General features: G+C 40.0%; 1 protein-coding gene across 1 annotated transcript in view; it reads right to left on the bottom strand.

The window, feature by feature from the left end:
* The window catches only part of Ghr (growth hormone receptor), a 249,325-nt gene extending 229,087 nt beyond the window's left edge, over nucleotides 1-20,238 (bottom strand). Inside the window, exon 1 of the mRNA XM_038321119.1 lies at nucleotides 20,016-20,238. The gene's annotated coding sequence lies outside the window, so the exon portion shown is untranslated. The remainder of the gene's footprint in view (nucleotides 1-20,015) is intronic.
* Between the last annotated feature and the right edge of the window lie 1,425 nt (nucleotides 20,239-21,663).

The raw sequence follows: 21,663 nt of genomic DNA, 5'->3' as shown, positions 1-21,663 counted from the left end.
GATGTAGTAGGGAGGGCCTTGGGCTTTCCATAGGGCAGGGTGCCCTGCCCTCTCTTAGGATTGGAAGGGGTATAGAGGGAGAGGGAGGGGAGTGGGAGCAGGGAAGGAATGGGAATTTGGATTGGTATTTTTTAAGGAATAAAATAATAATAATAAAAGGAAAGCTCTGATCTTGTCCTGAATTATGAGAGAATAATCACCTGGGAGTTTAGAAATCATCCCTACCAGATTCTTTTTTCTACATAAATTCTGATTAATTTGCTCAAGGATTTGATTTAAATGTGTAGAGAGATGTAAAGGCCATTTATCTGGTCTACTTTGTCAACACTACAGATAAGGAAATTGTGGCCCAGAGATTGCAGTCACCCACTGTATCGGGGGAAAAGTGTAGATGGAAATCTGACCTTTTTCCTCTTGGCGTTGTTAAGAAGCTGTGGTATATGTGCAACTCTTTATCAATTAACTGGAGGTGGCCCTTCAAAGTATATAGACTATCAAAAATTAAAAATATATAAAAATAGTATATATTTTTCCTGGAAAAAGTGTCCATTCTTTTCCTTAATTGAGGGACTTTCATGTAACCTTGACATTAGGCTGTGACCTCCACAGGCATAGAAGTTATTGTACCCACAGAATTATTCATGCCATGACTTCAAGAAATATTCACTTAGCCGGGCGGTGGTGGCGCATGCCTTTAATCCCAGCACTCGGGAGGCAGAGGCAGGCGGATCTCTGTGAGTTCGAGACCAGCCTGGTCTACAAGAGCTAGTTCCAGGACAGGCTCCAAAGCTACAGAGAAACCCTGTCTCGAAAAACAAAAAAAAAAAAAAAAAAAGAAATATTCACTTGATTAATGGGCAACTATTTACAAGTTTTTCAAAGTTCTATTCCACTATATATCGGAAAGAAATTTCTATACAGTTAAAAAAACAACAACATAAACAGCCTTTCAGTGAATAGATCCAAGTCAGTGGAAATGAGTGGTGGCATCTCCACTGTTGAATGGGAAGGGCCATTGAGATTACTGTGAAGAGACAGCCCATAAGTCGCAAAAGAAGAAATAACAAAACTTGCTGTTCACAAGAACAAATTTCATTAAGTTTTAGGCTTCCCTTTCCTAGCAACAACACAAAAAGGAAAAGGCAATTCACTTCGTGTTAATACCATTACTGTCAGTAACTTGAAATCTGTATTTTCCTGGGTGCTGAGCCCTTGCCAACAACAACAGCTGTAGCATAAATGCTCTGTCTGATTTCTTGACTAAATGTGACACAGAGGTGCTGCATTGCCTTGTCCCTTTGCACTTGACACATTCCTGTTCTCCCGCCACATGCAGACTGCCCTCATCTAGCAACTACAACAATGTATGTGCACCTCAGAGACCTTTGTGAGAAGCACTAGGCTTTTGTTCATGCTCTGAAGATGTTAGTAAGATCCTACTCACTCTGGAAGATTAAGACAAATTAAATGGGATACATTTATCAAACTTCTTCCTTCATGGGTCAGCATTTATTCAGAAGAGGAAGTAGAAAGATTATAAGAGCCATGACTCTGAGGAAATAGCATCTTTAAGACACAACACGGCTGATGCCCTTTTGAAAGTTCAAGTGGGACAGAATCTCAGCATGGAGAAAGGGGGAGTGAATACAAAGTCCTACCCCTAACTGAAAAGGTATTATAATTGGTAACTGCTGAGAGAGGAAAAATACATTTTCTTCAATGGAGTGACCCTGGCAGGTCCCACACCCAGGAATAGTGGGACAATACAAAATTAACTCCATAATTTTTTTTGTAAACTTTGCTTCTTTGTTTTGTTTGGACATTTCTTTGGCTTTGGGGGTTTGTAAGATTTGTGTTACTTGTTTTTGGTTTTAGTTTTGTTTTTTTTTTTTCCTTAAATAGTGAGAAAGAACATGAAGTCCGGTTGGTAGGTAGAAGGAGGGAGTCTGGGAACAGTTGAGAGATGGGAACAAATACAATCCTAATATAGTACATAAAAAATTAACAAAACTAATATATTAAATAACAAGTTATTACTTATTTGGTTTATTAAGAATCCAGCTTTATCCTGTCAATCAGTGAAAACCAAATATTGCTTTTTTTTTAAACAATAGAAGTTCTTTCTAAAATACAAAATCTGATCAGGTCACTTGCTCATGTAAAACGTTCTGGGTACAGGTTTCTGCTGATCCCTAAAGGTCAAGTTCCTGAATATGACCTCGGCCTACTTTTCTCACCTCATCTTTCCTCACCTGTCCTCGGACATTCTCCAGTCCAGCCACTTCAAGGCATTCCATTTCTCTAACTCACAATCCTCTTTCCTATCTCTGCGATTTAAAAAATTGTAATAGCCCTCTTCTATGACTGATGACCGATCACAGAGCTTATGGATTCAGTCAGGTGTGTCATTACATAACTATAATCCCAGCCCTGGGAAGATTGAGGCATGAGAATCAGATGCTCATGTCCAGCATAGACTCCATAGTGAGATTCTTCCCCAAGAAACAAAAGTCAGCCAATCAGCAACAACAACAAACTGTAACTGTCAAGACGCATTCCACATGTTCTTTCTGCTGGGACACTCCTCATGTCACTGCCAGTCTTTGTGATGTGGTGACTCTTCACTGCCTCCTACACTCTCTGGCCTCCCACTGGGTTACACAACGAGTGTGGTTATACAACAGAGTCCATGTCTGATCATCATCAGATCCCTAGTGCAGAGCCCACACCCATCCCTCAATGTGGACCATGTAGAAGTCAAACAACTGCTGCTTCTCCTCCTGCACAGAAGAGGACAAAGTTGGGTTTTCTGAGCAGTTCCAATTCCCATGGCAACTTTGGCTTCTATCTACGAAGAGCATGTTCATATTTTCAACTGTCTTGCTTCTTAATATTTGGCAATCACTTCACATTGAAGAATCTCTCTCATCTCCCTAGAGAAATAGGGACTGAGAAGTTTTTAAATACAGAAGACCATCAGCCAGAGGTAAGGAACGAAAAACATTTCTTAAAAACCCAGCAACAGGCCGGGCGGTGGTGGCGCACGCCTTTAATCCCAGCACTCGGGAGGCAGAGGCAGGCGGATCTCTGAGTTCGAGGCCAGCCTGGTCTATAAGAGCTAGCTCCAGGACAGGCTCTAGAAACTACAGGGAAACCCTGTCTCGAAAAAACCAAAAAAAAAAAAAAAAAAAAAAAAAAAAAAAAAAAAAAAAAAAAAAAAAAAAAAAAAAAAAAAAAAAACCAGCAACAAAAAATATTCACTTCCTTTGTCAAAATACACTGTGAGACATTATATTCTGGATCTACCATGTGACGTGGAAGTACACGGTGACCGAATCGATGTGCCTTTTCTCAACCAGAAGACACTCCTGAAGAGAGCCTCAATGGTTACAGCTGTGAATTAAGTAAAAATAAATAAATAATACGTTCATGGAAGTTCACAGCAAAGAATGAAGCCTCGGAAAAGCACAACCACAATAAGTTTTAAATGAAAACACCGACAACAATGGCAAGGATACAAAACCATCATTGACTAAACTATCACATCCTTTTCCTAGCAAAACATGCTCCAACAAACAGCTAAGGATGCTCTCAGGAAGGGACATTTTCTAATAGTGTCGTCACTGATATTTGATACTTGGATGATGACACAACTCCATCAATGACTATGACTCTTGTTGACTTGAAGGGACACCAGATTCCTTAAAATGCACATTCGCAACATTGGTGCATGTTGCCTTTTGAAACATGTACCACCATCAGCTTTCATCAGGTCAAATCTCCTGCAGTCTGAAAGCATCCAAAAAAATTGAGTCTAACATATAACAAATCATCAATTCCCAAATTACTGAATATCTACTGTGTGTCCAATATCTAGGGCATGACTCAGTACTCTAGTAGATATGCAAACAAAACAAAACAAAACAAAACAAAAACAACTCAAAACAAAACACCTATATAGTTATCTGACAAAATAAAATAAATCACAAAAATGCTTTATCCATTAGAGCCTCTTTGATTTTAACTGTGCTTTCTTAGCTAGTGTTTAAAGATGGCTTATTCTTGTAGAGAGGCTACAGGAGAGGCATAGGCATAGATTCTGAATTCGAGTCACAAATGGTAAAGCAATAAACATGGTAAAATGTTAGAGAAAGTTTAAGAGTCTTAATTAATGTGAAATGGAAAAGGAAAGAAGGCACTTTTATACATGTTCAAAGTAGAAAGGGGGCAGCAGGACCAGAGCCTACTCCTTGGTGTCTGACATTTCCATTTCAGTCAGAACAGAACATGAAAATGGTAGAGGGAAAACATGAGCAAACATTTGTTTAGTAGGAACAAACAAATGGACTGTTTTGAGAACAGAGATAGAAAGATGGGTTAGGCTAGTATCATAGGGTTTTGACTATCAGCCTCGGGAACCTAAAAATAACTGTATATAAGAAGATGCTTTTCAAGGCACTGATCAAAGTAACACGTATTTGTGATTAGTTGGTGGTGATGAGGTGAAGCTAAAAGGAGATAAATAAAAGCTGCTGAAGTTGCTTCTTCTGCAACACAGGTTGGTGAGCTGGAAACAGTAGCGAGCCTTCTGGTTAATGTTCAAGTTGCAAGGATTCTCTTACCTGCTGTGAATTTTTTGCAATACAAGATACACCATTATGAAATCTCTTGTCACTGTGTCCTCTATGTGCATAGACCATTCAACTGTCATAAAACAGCATATGTAGATGTGTACACATACATACACATAAATAGGTGTTTGTGTGTATGTATGTGTATGTTAACCATCAAAGGAAAAAAGTTTGTAGTAAAAGTTTTATACACCGTATAACAGTTGGCATGTATCAAGTCATCAAATGTGATGAATTAGAATATTTTAATTGCTGGGGAATCCAGAGAAAGCCATGCTGAATCTCTCCTTGCTGTTAATTTATGTCTACTTGGCTGGACCATAATGAACTTCATTGTGATCAAACATCACTCTGGATGTTCATCCAGGGATGCTCTAGGTGAGATCATGATCATTTTGACTTTCTTGGCCGTTCTGTTTTCAGCTTTGAAAACAGTTTCTAGTAGGCCTTGAATGTTTTCAATTCTATAATGTGTGGGTGTCTTCCTGAATTCTATTCCACTCCGTCCAGGATGCTATTTTTCATGTTTATGATCCTTTACATCTCAGTCACCCCTCCGTTTGAAGGCTTTTCTTGACCAGTAAACCTCAATCGCGATCAAGTTTTTCCATATTCCTTACAACAGCTTTTCATTATTCTTGGTTAGTCTCCTTCTGCATTCTAGATTATGAAATATTTTGGGACAGAGACTGCTTGTTATAGTATTCCAACATGTAATCAATCTGCTGTGCTGAAAAAGTCCAAATGTTTAATAAATATTTGCCAAGTTAATGGAAGTGTTTGTGAGTTAATAAATAAATGAGACAATAAGTGGCAAGGATGAATATCACACTCAGAAGATCAGTGTTTGCCTCTTCCATCCCCTAAAATATACCCCATGTATGAAGTTCAAATATGCTTTCATTAAGGTTGGTTCAATATAGGAACTGTTTTTGAGAATCTAGGACATAAGCTACAAGGGAAAAAAATAGCATGAAAGGCAAAAAACTGGGGTGGGTTGGGGATTGATCTATAATTCCCAGTCCTGAGACACAGGAAAACTAGCATTTCTACTTTGCAGTTATTCTGAATATTAAACAAGAACTACCCATATTTATTTCATGAATGAATTCCTTGGCTCCCTTAATCACTTCATCTGTATAAAAGGAAATGCCACTTGCATGTATTTTTTATGAGACCAGTCAATAAACATCTGTATAAGTTAAAACGTTTCAAATTCAGTATGCATTCACACAAAAACCCAATTAGTATTTATAAAACTTTTGTTCTTTTCACAGTCAGTCTTTGGATGAGCTTAGAATACTGTATTTCTGAGTCTCATACCAATTCTAGAAGTCAAGATATAAAGATATGAATCAAACCCAAGTCATTCATTAAAAGGCAAGCAGCAATAAAGCAGAATCAATGCCATTTGTAAAGAAAAAAAACAAGAAAAGCCTTGATTTATGAACCTCCAGGACCTACTGAAAAGCCGAGGAAAGCTACCAGGGAAGAGGTTAAAATTCAACTGTGCTTTACATCCCCCTTAAATCATGCAGTCTTGCTCCTGACAATTTAAATCCTGAATGATGAGCAATCGAAAAAGTAGTTTTCAAGTTATCCCAGAAAAATTTAAAGTTCAACGTGCTATTCTCAGAAATACTGTTATTAATATCTTTTTTGAAATCATGAATTTCAGAAGAATGTATTTATTCTCTCTCTCTCTCTCTCTCTCTCTCTCTGTGTGTGTGTGTGTGTGTGTGTGTGTGTGTGCGTGTGTGTGTATGTGCAGGCATGTGAATAGATGCCAGAGGACAGCTTGCAAGAGTTGGTTCTTTCCTTATACCATGTGAGGTGCAGGGATTGAATTTATTTTGTTAGGATTCACAAAGTTTCTTTACCTACTTTTCCAGCTAGAAGTCCTCAAATCACACACAGAGTTTCTTTTTTTTTTTTTAAAGTGGTTCACAAAATCCAAATTCCTAAGAAGTCTACAACCATTGCACCATTGCGTTCATTGGGCTTACCATTTATTATTTAAATGTGGTTGTGATTTTTCCTTAAAAATCTCAGCTTACTTTATTTGTATACTAAAATACTAAATTTAGTGAAGTTAATATAATTTCTTTCAAGAAAAATGACTAAAGCAACATTAGGCTGTGATAATTATGTTTTGGTCCATAAGATATTAACAGACTTAGCAGCTTAAAACAGCTGACATTTTTTTGATATAGAGACTGGGAACAGGGTCCTAGAGGCAGCTCAAGTGGATGATGCTAGCTTATGGTCTTCCACAAGGTTACAATCAAACTGTTGCAGGTGGACTTGACCTCCTCCATGCTTACTCTGGTAGTTTGAAGGAGAAAGGCCCCCATAAGCTCATATGCTTGAATACTTGATTCCTAGTTAGTGGAACTGTTTGGGAAGGAGTATGAAGTATGATCTTGCTGGCGAACATATGTCATTGGGAGTGGCTTTGAAGTTTAAAAGACTTTCTCCATGTCTGTCAGCTCTTTCTGCCTTCTGCTTGCCTTAGAGATGTGAGCTCTCAGCTATTACTCCAGAGTCATGCCTGCCCCATGTTTCCCATTGTGATAGTGATGGACTCTTACCCTCTAGAACAGTAAGCCCCAAACAGTTCCTTCTGTCAGTTGCCTGGGTCATGATGTTTTTGATCACAATGCAACAGTAACTAATATCCTTACTCGCGTGGTAGTTGTTGGCAAGAGGCTTCCCTGTCATGTGGTCTACTAAACTGAGAGCCTTAGCTTCTGATTCCACATTGGCCACTGGAAATTCTTAGTTCCTTTTCATGTGAGTGTTTCTAGAGGACAGTTAAAAAAACAAACAAACAAAAAAAAAAAACAAAAACAAAAAACAAAAACGGCATCTGGTTTCCCCAAAGTAGTTTTCCAATAAATTTAGGAGCTAGATTAGAAACATCAGAAGTCATGGTGGCCAGGGAATGACTCAATCTCCAAAGCTGCACATACTTGCTTCCACTTACTCCAGTCATTAACACCATGCCGTGTAAATTCAGCCCACACTCAAAGGGAATGAAATTAAAGCACGTCTTGAAAGTAAGGATACCAAAAACTCTGACGCAGGTGGCAGTTGTTAGAAAAAGGAAGGCTAGGTGCCCTTGGAATTAGGAAGATTTGCATTTGAATCTTGACTGTATTGCAGATCACCTGTGGGTACTTTATCACGTTATCTCCTCGCTGTCATAGTTTTCTCAATTGTATAATCTTATAGATCATGGGACATTGGTTGTGATTAAGCAATTTAATATGAAAAGTGAGCTTGGCACATCTGCGATCCACAAGAAGTGCCTCCTTAATGCTGACTACACAGCAGTGATTGCTTAAGCTAATGACATAGATGTGGTAAATCAAGAATACACAGTCCTTTGCCTTGTAAGTGCTTACAAGATATCATTTACAAAAGTAAACCCTAAACTCAGGCATAGAAAGGCTGATGCAAATTTTTCCCTCTAGAAATTGGAGTACTTCCTAGACACATGATGAAAGAGAACATCTTACCCCCGAAATGAAATACACTCCAGGCTTAAACTTAAAATTATATAAATAAACGGAAATTATATATATTATATATATTATAAATATATGTATTATATATATTATAAATTATATATATTATATATATTATAAATTATATATATTTGCCTCTTCTACATGCATTGCATACTCCAGGCTAACTGGTTTGTAAACTTTGGAGTGGTTCTCCTGTTTCTGTCTCCTATCTCACTCTGTGAGTGCTATGGTTACAGAAAGATGTGAGCACATTCATTTCTAAAAATAAGTTTTTATTATTTTATGTGTACAGGTATTGTGCCTGCATGTATGTTTAACACATGTGCCAAAAAAGAGGATAGAAGAGGGCTCAGATTGGCAGGAAACAGAGTTACAGACAGTTATGAGCTGTTGTGTGGTGCTAGGAAATTGAACCTAGGTCCTCTGGAAAAGCAGTCAGTGCTCTTAAGTGCTGAACTATCTCCCTAGCCCCACAACCAGCATTTTATGTATGTTCTGGGCTGTCACTCTTGTGTATATAAAGCCTTTACCCTATTAGCAAGAGGCTTGGGTGTCACATGGTTTCTAAATAGAGTCTCCCCAGCCCTTATTTTTTTTAAAAGAAGAAAGTTTGTATCACTTACTTAAATGATCTAATAAGTGTTATGTATAGAAAGAATCCATGCACAGCCTTTTGCTGACTGAAGGCATATGGAACAGTGAGGCTGCATCTGTCCTTTGCACATTACATGGTGCCTAAGGAGGCTTAATAGGGTACAGTTTGCAAACCTACATTTGTAGATTTTGCCCATAATTACATATGCAAAGGATCAAAGGTCATGGTTGAAAACAATGATAATTTAATGTAGCCATGTAAGTAAAAGTAATCTTATGTATGTGTTCTGAAAGACAATGGCTTTTTTCCTTTAAAATATTTAATGTTTTATTTATTGAAATACATAAAGGACTACCTCTTATTCAATCTCTATTTATCCCTTTGAAAGAAAAAAGTGCATTTTGCATGATTTTCCATGTGTATCTTAGAAATTAGATATCTTCCTGGGTCAATAATTTGTGTTTTGCTTAGATTTTATGTTATTAGGTACTAACTCTAGACTTCCAGCAACTTGTAATCAAGACAAAATAAACAGAAAACCTTAAAGCTCATTCTTTTCTCGATTTAGAATTAGAGGTTAGAAGAATTTCGGTGTTGGTTAGCCTCTATATGCACATTGTTTATCTCCCCAGAGTCAAAGCTCAAGTAATTTGCAAGAACTCACATCTCTGAATATCATGCCCACGTTCCAACAGAGAGCAACTTTTAGCTAGAGTAGTGCAAACATAAAGATTACTCAAAGATTTCATTGAAAAATGTACATCCTTCATGTAACAGTTCAAGAAAGAAGTAACCAATAACTATAGAAAGATCGAAACACAGTCAACTGTTTGAACTCGGACACACCGTGGGAAAAAAATTCTTTGAATTATAATACAATATCCATATCCTGCCCTGGAGATGCTTGCTTTCAATTTTGTTATCCGTCTGTGTCAAAACATTACTTAATAGTGAATGGAGTACGTTTGAATTTCTAAAGAGCTTTGTTGTCAATTTATGTGCATGTCAGCATATTTAAAAAATTAAGTTTTACAAGCATAGGTTAAAAATAATTTGCAAATTCAAGGCTGACTCATAATTCAGTTTCCTGCGGCAGTTTGATAGTATATAATTATAAAATACAGTATCTCTAGAACAAATACACCAAGGTTAGGGGTTGAGCATATGGAGAAGAGTGGAAATAACTAAATATAATATTAAGAGTAGAATAAAGCAAAGATGTTTAAGCTTTAGCTGTTACTCACTGTGGGTCACTGGGCAAGAAGCTTAACTGACTCTCATTTTTCTCATCTATCAGAGATAATGCAAGCATCTCACAGTTAACAGGAAGGAAGCATGGGAAACTAGGTGACATCTGAAACTTGTCTGTTGGTGTTATACTAAATCTGTTTTCTAAATTGACAACAAATTAATGAATAAGATAATATACGTGAAGAATAGTGCCAAGAAAATTAAATAGGACCAAACTGAATCTTGAATCTAGTTGGGAGAAGTTACTCTGCTTAGGTTCTGGGAAGCATTTTCAGTAGAGGAGACAGGTGGTTTGAATGACAAGAAAACTAGCCTTGTGAAGATCTACCCATGCTTTTGTGACTTTGCTAAAATCCTTCCTGCCTCATAACTTGCTTTCCAGTAAGCCTCAGTTGGTTTGAAGAGTACATAGTCGCTCTACCCACAAAGTATTGGCAAATGTGTATTTAAAATAGGGGACATTTTCTTTGAAGGTGAATACAAAAGTATTCATAGCTTATGGAAACACAAGATATAATATTAATGATTGCTCAAGCTTACTAATCAGCACCCGGGAATCAAATGTTAGTCTCTCTACTTTACACTTAAAATTTTCCACAGCCAAAAGCTGTGTAAGTATGAAAATGTGCAGTATTATAGAGGGCCTGGGTTTCTATCTTTGACTAGACTATTTCACAACTGTGAGGAGTTAGAATCTAATATTGAAAAAATAGAGTCTGAAAATGATTTTTATCCATATAAATGCAAATCAGCCATGTTTTGCATTTTGCTAAAACAGGACAGACCTGTTTTAGCAAATTCACTTCAGTATTTCTTTACTATACAAAGGGTTCATTTTTCTCCTCAGAAATATTTACTTCTTCACGTTCACTTACTAATTAATATATGTGTCTTATTACATGTTCCTTTTACAATTGTAGGAGTGTTATGTTTACCTTTTTAGACAATTACTCTAATAAACAATTTTAAGTTGCCCTTTTAATGGGAAATTGCGTACCTACTTGTTCATGTAGGAATATTTCTTCAATGTCAAAAATTAAAATTGTTGTAGATTCTTCAGGTTCCTGTACTTCACCCTGTATCACCATAAGCATTCCACATGGTAAAGAATGCCCTTTACCATAACTAACTTCCAATCATCCCTTAATGCTGCCAAAATACCCCAGGCTAAGGGGGGAATCGCCTGTCACTGGCAGGTAGACATCTCCCTGAGAAATACACGAATCAAGAGTGACTTTTAGCATTGATTTTAGATCCAAGCTTCACAAGTCACCAAGAATCATGAGGATAAACAACCCTGTATTTTTGCAATACAGCAACAACTTAAGCAGTGACTGAGATGTCACAAGAAGCTAATCTTAATGAGTAGTGCTTTTTGAAGGAGAGCGATTTCAATAGTTCAGAACAAATGTGCACTTCAAGAACTCATTAAAGTCCTAATTTAGTTGTCTTGGATAAGAAGGAAGAATTAAAAACACTCACACACACACAATAATTAGTTTCAAGTGGGCACTTTGCAGGGAAGATTTGAAGTCTTCAATCTTCAGCCATCTCGACAGGGTATTGCAGGAAGTCATCCTCCTCTGGTGAGTTCAATATCTGCCAGGCCCTGCTTCTTTCATTTAAATTACAGAAGCTTTGTGAAGTAAGTATCATGGTCATCATTTTGCAGAGAAATCTAAAGGATTTTTAACCTGCTCAGATTCATGAATAAAAACAGGCAGGGCTAGATCCAAATTCAAGAACCCAGATCTCTGTGATTTCAAAGTGACTTCATGTCTTGTGTAGAATACCAACCTATCTTTAGGCTTTCACAATAGCTGACACCTCATGGACATCTGCCAACTGAAATTTATGGCAAATCTGCGTGTGTTCCCAATGGAAAGAACTGTTGGTCAAGTATATCATGTGTCTCAGTTCACATCTATCCACTTGGATAGCTGACCCAACTGTCACTCTCCCGTACGAATGGCATAGATAAACACGTTTGTTATAGCCAGAATGTGTCCCCTAAGGGTTTATGTGTTGGAATTTAATCCCTATGAGGTATTGAAAGGGTAGAAGGTTGATCCAAGTATGGTATTTACAGATGAGACCTTTGGGAGGTGATTAGAACTAGATAATATCATCAGGGTGGAACTCCTATGACCAGATAGCTATGGCTTTGCAAGAGGAGAGGAAGAGACCAGGCAAGACCAGGCCTCTTGTCTTGCAACACTTTGAACGGCCTACTATTAGCTGTATGACAATCTTCATATGGACTGTGTCACACACAGACATTCAGTAATCTGTATTAGACATAAAGTAAATATGTTTTTTACATTAGAAAACACTCTAAGAAAAGAGACTCCATTTTCATATTTTATGTTTATAGGAGTTAATAAAATATAACAGAAAGAACCTAGCAGAAAGATAGAATTTGGTTGTAAGTCTGTCACTTGCCCATTGTAGGGACTTCTATTTCCACCTTTAAGTAAAGTGAGGAAGCTTTACTTAGAATGCTTATGTATAGAATTATTCCTGGTCTCCCAAAAATTCAGTAACCCTGAATTAAAGACATGTGACTCTTTTAAGTTCTTATTATAAATGTATTTCCAAATGCTTTCTACATTACCTGGCATAGAGGCAGAGCTTAGAGTGATTGGTTCATGACCTTAATCTTGAAAGTCCCAAGGCTATATTAAACCTGGAGTTAAGATCAGCATGGGACAGGAAAATGGAAGTGGAGGTGGGCTCCTTTGTAAGGTTTGCTTAATATCATATTCTTAAAGAGAAATCTTACTATTACCACCATGAATGGGCCTCTTGGAATAGAGAAGAAATGTTAAAATTGAGTTTATATAACATTTGGGAAATAGAAGTATGCAGAAACACCATGCAGGAGTTATCCATCCTTCTAACAATCCCTGGGCTCAATGTGTCCTCCCCAATACCCAATCCAAGTGATGAGCGTATTTATGCAGCATCTGTAGATAAACAGATAATAAACAGAAAGAATTTATTTTACGTGAAAAATAAGAAAGTCCTGCCTGATCATATGCTACCAATAACCATAGGGATTTTGGGGTACACTTCCTGGTCCTCAGTTCCCAGCTTCCTAGAATGAAACATCTTAAATCCTTTGTATGTATGAAAAGAAATTACTACATTGCAAGACCTGCCTTAAAAGCTACTTTGCTTATTGAGGCTTTCTTCAAATCCTTTAGCCCAAATAAATACTCCCTCTTTAAAAAAACTATATAGTTTGCAGCTCTATAATAGTACTTTGCATTGAAAACAGTTATTAGACATTCATAATCTCATCATATACATTATTAATTTTGCATTCATATCTTGAATGTTGCATTACTTTAGAGTAATGCATTATACTTCTTTTATATTCCCAATGTGTATCATATTCCTAAGGACATGTTAGTTACTCAGTAAATACATGTTCTGTCTTTGACTTTTCACAGAATTACCAAAAAATTTCCACTGGTTTGGACAAACTTGCATCCTGTGGGAGAGGACTTATTTATTCACCATCTTTCCTCAAATATTTTTTAAAAGAACTTTTCAGATGATGTAATTCTCACAGAAATGTTCAATGTCACACAACTAAACTTAAAACTTCATGGTTGTGTTGGGGGTATACGAAGACCCAGTCTAACTATGCCTAAATAGAGGCTGAAGAGATGTCTCAGCAATTTAAGAGCATTTGCCTTCTTCCAGAGGACCCAACAGCCACATGAAGTAGCTGTAACTCCAGTTCAGAGGTAACTAGCTCTTTGGTCTCTCTGAGTATCAATTGCTCATGTGATGTACAGACTTACATGCAAACAAGACACCCAAATACACAAAAAAGTTTTTTAGTAAAGAAATCATGTCGTGCCTCCATATTGCTTCAAGTTTTGGATGTTTCAAAGGCTGGACAGAATTCATTCTGGGATGCTTGTTATCAAGTGCCATGATTCAACTAAGGAACCCAAACAAAATTGCATTACATGCCTAGATGCCAGTTGTCTACATCTCTTTGCCCCCAGACTCTCCCCTAGTCTCTTGTTAACCCTTTGATTGTATAATATTTCTTCCTACTACTAAGGCAAAGCCATCAATAGAATATTTAGTGAACACACACATAAACTAAGATATCACTTGGGCAACATTTGTAAGAGAGATCAGATACTACACTGCTAATATGCCATTCCTCTTCATCGTCTGGCTTCTTGTTTTAATCATTCTTATTTGCTCAATATAAGCATGGCATATTTTTCTTACCTATTATCACCCTACTCAGGGCTTCTGACATTTTCCTCTGTTGTTGTGGCAAAAAAGATACTGAAGAGCCTTTATTTTCTGAGATCTTTTCACAATTTATCCTTCACAAATCCTTTACCACTTCATTTTGCCAAATTGGAGTTTTCTAGGCTAAAAAGCACATCATTTGAAGGTGTCCCAAAAGGCAACTGACAGGATATATAGAGATCCCGAGCCATCATGCTACCCAAGAACAAAGTTGACTTTCTAGCAAATAAAAAACAAAATTGAAGTTTGAGTTTCTCTCCACCACCATCGAAATCCAGATAGGCTTATGGATCATGTATCATACAAGCTGCAAGCAAGGGAGAGGCCTGCTCATGACTCTACTTGCAATGACTGCATTCGACTTTTCCTTGCAGTGATAACACTAGGAAGGAAATGTGGACATGATTCTTAATGAGCACATTTTTGAAGCAAAATAATAAGGATTTTTTTCTTTGGACCAAGGAATTATCATAAGTCTTCTGTACACGAGAGGAATAAAAAAAAGTCTCTTTTAAGATTTTTGAATGAAAAACTATTTAAAATATTTGTTTTGTTTTCAAAACTAGTGAAGAAACAGCGAAGTGATTATTGTATGAAGTTTGTATGTATAGCACTGCAAGTTGTTTTCTCCTGGAAGGTTAAAAAAAATACACCTTCAGTTTGCAAAAAAATCTTCATATGTTCCAATGTGGAATGGGCTTTTTCTTTTCAAGCAATTTCGTACCACCTCTGCTGTGTTCCTAACATACATACAATCTTGTCAACAGAGACTGCGTGTTGGTTTCCCAGCCTCCCAGGCCCAAATAATCACACAGAAACTGTATTAATTACAACACTGTTTGGTCCATTCGCTCAGGCTTCTTATTAAGTAACTTCTACATCTTAACCCATTTCTACTGATCTATGTATCACCACGAGGCTGTGGCCTACCAGGTTCTGGCATATGTCTCCATCAGCAGCTACATGGCGTCTCCTTGACTCTGCCTACTCTCTCTATATCACTTTCCGCCTGGCTTTATTCTGCCCTGCCATTGGCCAAAGTAGCTTCTTTATTCATCAACCAATAAAATCAACCCATATACAGAAGGACCTCCAACATCACAAACTTCTTGCCGTGATGCCCTTTTAACTTGGACCCAACCATATAGATAAAGCTTTGTGTATGTTTCAGCATTTTTATAACCTGATAAATGTAATTCCCTGGTATCAGAATCATATTAATCTAAAAAAAACCGACAGCCTTATCATGCACCATGAGCAAGCCCCATAAATACCCTTGTGGCCAATTCTGAGCAGGGAGCAAGGAGAATTCACAATTTGTTTAAGAAGCCCCAGACATCAAACCAATCACAGCAAGTAGGTGTTGACTTCACAAGACGTAGCTGCTGCAGACCTTGTGTGGAAGTACAAGGTAGGCGTTATTGTTTTCTTAGAAGAAAATATTAAGTTCCAGGGGAACTGATCAGCATATAAGTGGTAAAGTCCCAGTCAATGAGCCCTAAAGGGTTTGCTTTTTTAACCACACCCTTTCCACATGCAAGCCAACTTTCCTATCTCTCATCACAGTAGTTTAGGCCTCATAAATCATGAGTAGCAAAACATTATTCTACATCCCAGCTAGACATGCTGCAGGATATGGGGACCTAATTTCAAACGGGTGCTGGGCTATACCTTCTAATGGGAACTGAGCACTTAGAATTGCCTGTGACATTAGCAAGCCATTTACCTCCTGAGTAAAAAGCAGGTTGTTGATTTAGTCAAGTCCTCTACTTGCATCTCAAATCCCAGCTGCCAAAGGAAGCATTTCTGTCTCATGTACTTTCACCTCATTTGAGGCCAGATGGCACACACTCTGGGACTGGGGTAAAACAAGCCTTCAATAAATGTTTGATTGCCACTATGACTCATCCTCACAAAAGCAGATACAATAAGGTCCGTGAAAGAAATACATCATAGTCGGAACCTGTCTGCAACACGTAGCTGTACCTTGCTTATCTTTAGAAAATTCTAGTCCTGTAATTTTCTTGGTAGGCATTCTTTAATCGGGAGAAAAAAGCTAAGGCACTATCTACATAGCATATAAAATTATGTTTATCTCCACTATTGCACTTTGTAAGGATTTATAGCAAGTTCAGCCTTGAAAAAAACACACGGAACTGTTACAACATTGACTGTAGATACATAGTAATCTGAAAAGAACATGCTGTTATTTTCCTTACAGGTTTGAGATTAGCCAATAGTGTAATGAGGCAACTAAAAACACCATTAACATTAAGTTGTCTTTACAGATAAAGAACCAAGAATTCCTTATTTGTGTTTTAAGCAATATGTATTAGTTAGGGGCAGAGAGAATGGAGAACTCAAGGCATATTGTTCATGGCAGAGAAATATAAGGTGCAATGGTGGCTAAGAAAGACCCCCTAGAACAGGCAAAAAGAATTTAGGAACAAAGAACAGAGGACTTTCAAATATACAAAGATTTCTATGAGACAACAGGAAAGATTAGTATAATCTTTAATTATTCAATTTAAATATTCAATTTAAGTATAAGCAAGCAGGTTTTTCTTTTTAAATAAGTTGACTTCGCACAAGGCTGAATTTTCTTATATTCTTCAAAGAAAGTTCTAGACTGCTGAGTAAGAAAGTGAGGTTTCAATTCATTATTTCCAGGATAAATGAGATACTGAATAGACTAGATATTGAAGTGGAGATTCACACATTACATAAAGTTACCTGTTAAATAGTCACTAAGCTGAGCAGCTAAATTACTTCTTCTAATATTGTCACTATGGCTGTTCCAGATGGGGAAAAAATGACTTTCTAATCAGAACCTTCTTCTCTGCTTATACAACGGGCTGAGGGCTTGACTACATTCTTATCAAGCCCCAGTTCTCACCAACTGAAGAGTTACGTGCTAATATAATTCAGGTCATCATTATGTTAGGGTAGCTACCCCCATCTCGTGCTGCAGATTGATCCTAGGGCCTTATGCATGCTAGGTGGTCTTTCTGTGCTACACCCAGCCTTCCTTTGTACAGAGAAAAAGTCTAAGTTTGTGTAGCCACACTCCAAAAAGCAGAAGTATTTCTATTATTAACGTTTAAAAATTTAGTCCTTAGGAGCAATCACGTATCACTTCTCGGTCTTTGGCTTAGACTGAGTGCAAAGCAAATGGCCCTCCAAATCACGGCATCTGCTGGTGGAAAGAGCAAAAAAAAAAAATGCTTAATCCTCAGGTTAGCAGAGTTTCACAAATAGAGCCCATGCCTTTTTCTAAGCTAAACAGTCTGCTGTTCCACATTCCTCCTGTATCGCTCAGATTTATCTGTACATTAACAATGCTTACTAGCAGATAGCCAAAAAGGCTGGCCAAGTTGGACCGACGTCAAGATTTGTTTCCACAAGGGGGTGTTTCATGCGCTTGGCAGAAGCAGGCTGCAACTGTAGCTTCATTTATTACAGTGTGCTATAAACATTATGTCCTGAGCTAACAAGACACTCCACGTGACAGTCCCATAGGTTACCAAGCACCGTAAACATCTGTAAAGACAGGCGCCAGAGATAGCACAGTCAAGGCCTGTTGTGTCCATTGGAAAGTGGTTTATGGGGTGTAGTCTACTGTTTAAAAACTAATAATCAAAAACACAGCCGCAGACCCCGACTAGAGCAAATATTTACTGGGAGAAGTTAGGCTCACTTTGAAAAAAAAAAAAAAACCATGCCCTAATGCCTTCGCTTTATCGCTGCCTTTTCAGACTTTCATCTCACACTTCTGCTCAGTAAGCACTGGCTTCCCGTGGTATTCAGGAGACCAAAGCTATAATTTCATTGTGATCTATTTGCTCCCCAAAGAAACAGAAGTGTCATTGACTGTTGGTTTACCAATTTTCTCTAGACTAATGTGAAACCAAAAGTTCATAAGGGTGGAAGAAGGTGATGAAAGCTGGCTTGGGCTTTTTAAGCAACAAATATTATTTGCCAAGGGTCTCTTTGCTAACATGCACTCTTGCAGCGCATCCAGAGGTCTATCTGGAGGGAAAATGAGAGACTGGATGTATATATATATATACATATATATATATATATATGTCCAATACTCTGTTTTCTTATTTTATTTCATTTCTGAGTAACATTTTAGGCTGCGGAAATATTTCAGTAACTGTCATCTCAAGAATAAAGACACACCTCGATTGATCCTTATAGAAAAGCAGCTTGGAGCACCAGTTGCTAGTACACATCCAATTTCTGCAGGAAGAGATAAGCGCTGTCTCAACCACAGCCCCTGGAGTTGAGAGGTAAACACTCCTAAGACTGCTTATCCCCTGGGAGCAAACAGCTGCACGCTGGGAGACACGCAGATCCACAGTGAATCTGCCCTCTTCTTCCAGTTCTGTAAGTAACACATGTGCATGAATCTCCTATGAGCTCCAATGCTGTCCCACTCAGCTTTCCCGACAGCTCCAGAAACCATTTCTAGTCTTCAGACCTTCCAAAGCAGGTGATTTAGAGGGTTTTAAAGTCCAGGAAATGTATTCCCATTCAGGAGCTGCTTCCTCTTCCCAGCCCTCTTGCTTCCCACTACCTTTCTCTGTCCCTCCAAGATCTCCTGGAGGTACCAAGAGCAAGCTGCATCTCTATGGTTTCTTTCTCCTTCTCCACATTCTGGCTGAGGAGGCCAACACACCTCCCAGGGCACTCCCCCACACGCGCCCATACACACGCAGCACACGCATGCATACTGCATACTCCAGCACACACACCAGAGCCAGAATCCGGAGCCCTGCAGACGTACTTCCCGGTGCTATATATAAAGTCCTTGCCCAGAAATAGTTTTTCCCATGCACCCACAAGTGACTAGCCCTGCAGCCCTGTCCTGAACCCACTGCAGGTAGCCAGTCCCCCTTCCACCCTCTTCAGACAGGCACCTACCCCGCTCACCCTCTTAGCGCTCACGACTCTGCAGTTCTATCAGAACTTTGAGCCCGGTTGATTTCATAACCACGAGTGTGTCCAGAGCTGGGACAGTTGGGCTTGCCACAATTTCCACCCACCCCAGTTCATGGAGACTGGTGGCGGTGACGTGACTCTACTGACCCCAGCTCCTCTGCTGCCAGCGTGCAGCTTGCAGCCTGCACAATCTTGCAAAGGCGGCCCGCTGCAGGGGTCGCGCGCTCACAGCCCACCCTCTGGAGTCCCTCTGGTCTCTCCACCCGGGGAACAGCTTCAGACAGCTCCAGCCGCCTGTACAGTTCCTGCCCCAGCTTGACAGGCTGACGATGACAAGCAAATACATTCACGAAACTTTTAAGAGTAGCAAAACTGTCTTAGGAGGAAACCCCTCCTTGCACCTCACACCTCACACCCTGGTGGGAGCAGGCGCCAGGTGGGTATGGTTCGCCCAATTCCTTGTCGCCCCCATCAACTTTCAGCTTCACACAGCACCAAGAACAACTACACACACACATACACACACACACACACACACACACACTTACTTCAGGACATGGATCCATGGATCGGGTTACACCAACCCATCAGCAAAAACAACTTTTGAGAAGGGGAATACAGTCCACCTCAAACTCATGAAAAAATTATCCGGGCAAATACGTAAAAGTGATCCCATTTTCATAAGCAGTTGGCATGCCCAGGTTTACACCCAGGTCTCCTGGCACGAAGTGCGGGAAATAGGAGCTGGACTACCCAGAAGTCCCCCTCCAGTACCTTAGAGCTGCGCCTCAGGAGATAGAGCGCGGGTTCGCGTCCGCGTGGGGGCCGCCGGTGCCGAGGCCTCAGGCCCGCGTGACCCCAGCCTGGGGTCCCCGCGGCCGCCGGGGCTCAGCAGCAGCCGTCGCCGCCGCCACCGCCGCTGTAGCAGCCGCCTCTGCCGGTGCCGCCGCTCCCTAGACCGCCTCCTCTTCCCATGGCTGCGCCCTGCTTGGCAGCTCGTGGGCTGTCAGGCTTGGGGAGGAGGAAGGGGGCGGGGTGAAACGGGAAGGGAGGAGGGGAGAGGAGAGGGAGGGAGGGGAGGGGTGGGAAAAGGCGTCTGGCCTTGGGATCAGCGAGGGGCCGCCGCTGCCCGGTTACAGGCTGCCCAAGCGACCTGCTGCGGGAGTTGAGAGCGACCGTCTCCGGACCCGCTGCGGGGAGGTCGAGCGCCGCCCCCGCTACTCATTCCGCGGGGCTGGGATGAAGCTTTCTGGCAAAGAGTTAGGAGTTGGTGCGTGTCACTCTCCGCTGGGCGGCAGGGGCTCCTCCTAGAGGAAAATATTGGTAGTTGCGGGAGACTTCCCTCCTCTCCACCTACGGGGGTTCTCCGAAAGAAGGCAGGACCTAGCAGTCCCCAAGTTGAGGCTATACATTCAAAGAATACTCGCAGAGGAGTGCATCTCCTGCAGGTACCGGAAGAAGACACTTTGGAAAGTGTGTTGAGTCAGTTGGCCCCTAATTTCACGCTCCTGCTCGCTGGGACACAGTAATAAGGACCTTCCCTATCCGAGAGGTTAAAAAATACACTGTAGACAACTTAAGGAGAATGCGTGCACATTTGCAAAGGGCTATCTAGAGTCCAGAGGAGGACTAAGTGCACGAGTTTTAACTACCCACTGCTGGGTACAGTTCATCTACCAGACACATTTCCATTTTGTTGGAAAAGTTAACCAAGACAGAGGTTGTCAAAACACTTTCCAAAGTCAGAGTAGTACATCAGTATTTTCACGAAGCAACACACGGCCAGTTACCACTCACTTCTCTAGGCAGAGTACAAAAGTACAAAAGTCCAGCCCAGGGCTGTGGGGCTGCCTCCCTCCTATCTGCAGGACTGGTCATGCGATCTTTCTGCTGTTTACTTTGTACTGACAGCTTGTTATAACCCCGTTTATCTATAACCTTCTTACAGTTTCGGCTTACAAAGGGTGCCCCCCTCCCCTCTCTCTCTCTCCTCTCCCTTTTTCACATTGCTTTCAGACCCAAAGTCACAGTTAAACAGTTAAGCACTGCAAAAGAACAAAATACCCAATCCACATTAAGGTGATGGGTGGGGTGAAAACCTAGGAACACAGTACCAAAGGAATCATACAATTGGAAACTTTTTTCCTTTGCATCCTTCCCAGGAGCCTCAGTTGTGTCTCGGCTACGTTATGGTTCTAGAATACAGAAAGAGGGGAAGTTTCTGGAAATGATGTTTCATTGCTGTTCCAATCAGGAGTAGGGGGTGGGATGCCTAGTGGCCTTGAACCAGTTCTGTTTCACAAGCAGGCTTTCGCTAAGATTCCCCCAATCCTTCCATGTTTCCCGTTTCTGTGCTTTGACTTAGCAGTGGTGGCACTCACTGCTCACTGACTCTGGGACTCTTAAAGGGGGAGTTGCCCAC

Source organism: Arvicola amphibius, chromosome 3 (genome assembly GCF_903992535.2).
Source record: "Arvicola amphibius chromosome 3, mArvAmp1.2, whole genome shotgun sequence".
In the NCBI taxonomy this organism is placed as follows: domain Eukaryota; kingdom Metazoa; phylum Chordata; class Mammalia; order Rodentia; family Cricetidae; genus Arvicola; species Arvicola amphibius.
The sequence above is the reverse complement of the archived record's forward strand: the minus strand, read 5'-3'. Positions and strand labels throughout refer to the sequence as shown.